We start from the raw sequence: 3,485 nt of genomic DNA on the forward strand, positions 1-3,485 counted from the left end.
GCGGGGCCTGCGGGCGGGAGCGGGGCCGGCGGTGTGGGAGCGGGGCCGGCGCGAGCGGGGCCGGCGCGAGCGGGGCCTGCGGGCGGGAGCGGGGCCGGAGCGCGGGGCCTGCGGGCGGGAGCGGGGCCGGCGGTGTGGGAGCGGGGCCCCGGCCGCTCGCTCGCCCGCCCGCGTGCGTTCCCGGACGCGCCGGCTTGGACAGGTGCTGCGAGGAGCGGCGCGGGCAGGTTCCAGCGCGGCCTGCGGGTGGGTCCCCGGTCGCGGGACGGGAACGAGGAGCCCAAGGAACGAAGAACCAGTGGCGGAGGCCGACGCGGAGGAACCGCGGCCTTGGGGGGCAGCGCGGGGCCCGGGTCAGGGGGAGCCGGGACGGAGGTTTTAGGGGCGGCGTGAGCTCGGTTTGGCAGGAGGGGGCGGCGGTCGCGGGGAGTAGCGGGCGACGTGGGTGTTGAGGAGCTGCGGGTGGCTCTGACGAGTGAGGGAGACGGGTGGGCCCTGAGCCCCGAGAAGTGGGCGAGGTGGGGGAGAAGAATCTTTTCTACAGATGACGGTGGAGGGGAGACGCAGGCAGCCTGACATGGGGCTCCATCCCAGGGGCCGGCATCAGGACCGGGGCGGGAGGCAGACGCCAACCGACTGAGCCTCCCGGGCGCCCGGGAAGCCGCGCATGTCGCCTGTGAAGGGCTTTGCAGGTCAGGGCGCGCTCCGTCAGAACTGCGTAACCCTGCAGGCCTCGTGTGAAGACATCCGCAGAGAGGGGGACAAATCAGCATGACTGCGCTCAATAAAGCTTATTCTTAAACTTGCTGGATTTAACCTGCTGGCCAGTGTACCAACCCGTGCTAGAACCACTACAGTTAAAACCTTAGTCGTTTACATGATCGTTTGAAACCAGGGTCCAACAAACAGGTGACTTTTGCAGTCAGATCCAGCCTAGTATCTAACATCTGGGAGCCCTGGGACGCCTGGGTGGCTCGGTCAGTTAAGGGTCTGCTTTGGGCCCAGGTCCTGGGATCCAGCCCCACGTCAGGCTCTCTGCTCTGCGGGGAGCCTGCTTCTCCTTCTCCCTCTGCCACTTCCCCTGCTTGTGCTCGGTCTCTCTCCCTCTCTATTAAATAAATAAATAAAATCTTTCAAAAAAAGTAAAAAATGGGAGCCCAGCGCAGCCAAATCATGGAACAAAAAATTTAGCAACATATCCTTGACCTGCCATGTCTGCACCGAGACCCTTATCCAGATTGCTTGGCTCCCACTACTTTGAGTACAGAGGGTCTGAGGGGAGAGCAGGGAGCTGGGCAATAGGTGCTACTTTATTCTTTTTCCTTTTTGCTAACAAAACCGGCTAAGTGAAACTCGGAGTGTTTTGCAGGACTCTGGCTAGTGCTTAATTGGTTTGGACACAGTTTTCTTCCCTTGCATATTATGCTACAGAACTTTAGGGATTCTACTGGGAGGCTTCGTGTTGAGAACGGAAGTCTCAAGCGAGCCCAACAAGTACTTTAAATTTTTAACTCGCTAGAATTACAACTTCAAAAAACAGCTAACCATTCCCATATTTTGTGAGTAGTAGGGAAAAGACATTTCATACAGGGTCTTCCAAGAAAATAAAGTTGCAAAAAATATTTTCTTTTAACGTATTGTAGAGATAGAACTATGGTAGGACAAGTAGCACGTGTAAAACTTAATAATGAACCCTGCAATTAAAGACCAGCATTTGACTACAGTTTACAGTATAATAACCTGTTTTTTTTACCTACTGTTAATCTTTATTCTTTTACCCTGTTTATTCTTCTTATCACACCTGACATTTTATATCGATTTAAAGGTCATGAGAGCAGACTTTGTTGTCTGTTGAGTTTACTCCTTTAGTCCCAGTGTTTAGAACAATATTTAGCCCACAGTTAGCACTCAATAATTGTTACTTTAGTAGATAAATTTGATATCTTTCTCCTCTTCCCTCTCCCTTCGTTCTGCCTTGCTTTGTGTGTCATCAAAACAAAAACAAAAACAGGGGCACCTGGGTGGCTCAGTTGGTTAAGCAGCTGCCTTCCGCTCAGGTCATGATCCCAGGGTCCTGGGATCGAGTCCCGCATCGGGCTCCTTGCTCGGCAGGGAGCCTGCTTCTGCCTCTGCCTCTGCCTGCCTCTTTGTCTGCCTGTGCTCACTCTCTCCCTCTGTCTCTGGCAAATAAATAAATAAAATCTTTAAAAAACAAACAAAAAAAACAAAACAAAAAACAAAAACAAACAAACAAAAACAAAAAACTTCCCAGGAACTCCCTTAATTTTTCCTGTTGTCTCTGTTACGATTTCTAGTTTGTGCCCTTCATTGTCGGAGGACATGCTCTGTATGATTTCAGTTCTTCTAAATTTGAGGTTTCTTTTATGGGTCAGGATGTGATCTATCTTGATGGATGTCCCATGGGCACTTGAAAAAAACATGTATGCTGCTGCTGTTGGGTGCAGTGTTTTACATACATGAGTCAGATCTCGTTTGTCCTGATTTTCTGTGTGTTTAATTTTGTTTGTGACTCTTTCCTTTGCTGACAGGTGACTGTTAAGGTCCCAGATATCATTGTGGGCTTGTCTATTTCTCGTTTCACCTATATTAGTTTTGCTTCATATGTTACACGTTGAGGATCGTATGTCTTTTGGGTGGAATGATACTTTTATTATTCATTCTGTAAAGTCCCCCTTTGTCTCTAGCAACTTTCTTCCCTCTCAAGTGTGCTTTATCAGATATTAATACTGCAATTCCTCCGTTTTCATGAAGTCTGTCTTGATAACATATGCACAGGTTTTCTCTGAATTTCCTCCTTAAAATAGAGTAAATATTTTTGTTTCTAAGAAGCTGCAATTTCGAGGGCACCTGGGTGCCTGAGTTGGTTGAACAACTGCCTTTGGCTCAGGTCATGATCCTGGAGTCCCCGGAAGGGTTCCACATTTGGTTCCCTGCTCACTGGAGTCTGCTTCTCCCTCTGACCCTCCCCCACTTCATGCTGTCTCTCACTGTCTCTCAAATAAATAAAAATCTTTAATAAAATAAAAGAACAGAAACTGCAATTTCGAGGTGTCTGGGTGGCTCAGTCAATGAAACATCTGACTCTTGGTTTTGGCTCAGGTCACAATGGTGAGATGGGCGGTGCTGAAGACGGCCTACCCCCCACCCTGCACTCCATGGGCAGCTGGGAGTCAGCTTGAGGTTCTTTCTCCCTCCCTCACTGCTCCTCCCCCAGCGTGGGCACTCGAGCATGGGCTCAGCCTAAGTACAAACATACATACGTACATAAAATCTTTAAAAAAAAAAAAAAAGTACAGGGACGCCTGGGTGGCTCAGTTGGTTGGGCAGCTGCCTTCGGCTCAGGTCATGATCCTGGCGTCCTGGGATCGAGTCCCACATCGGGCTCCTTGCTCAGCAGGGAGCCTGCTTCTCCCTCTGTCTCTGCCTGCCATTCTGTCTGCCTGTGCTCTCTCTCTCCCCCCCCC

The 3,485-nt window shown here is 50.9% G+C and overlaps 1 protein-coding gene across 1 annotated transcript in view; it reads left to right on the forward strand.

Annotated features, from left to right (window-relative positions):
- XRCC2 (X-ray repair cross complementing 2) overlaps positions 1-3,485 on the forward strand; it is a 23,498-nt gene that overhangs the window by 450 nt on the left and 19,563 nt on the right. The window lies entirely within an intron of this gene.

This window comes from Mustela nigripes, chromosome 4 (assembly GCF_022355385.1).
Source record: "Mustela nigripes isolate SB6536 chromosome 4, MUSNIG.SB6536, whole genome shotgun sequence".
In the NCBI taxonomy this organism is placed as follows: Eukaryota; Metazoa; Chordata; class Mammalia; order Carnivora; family Mustelidae; genus Mustela; species Mustela nigripes.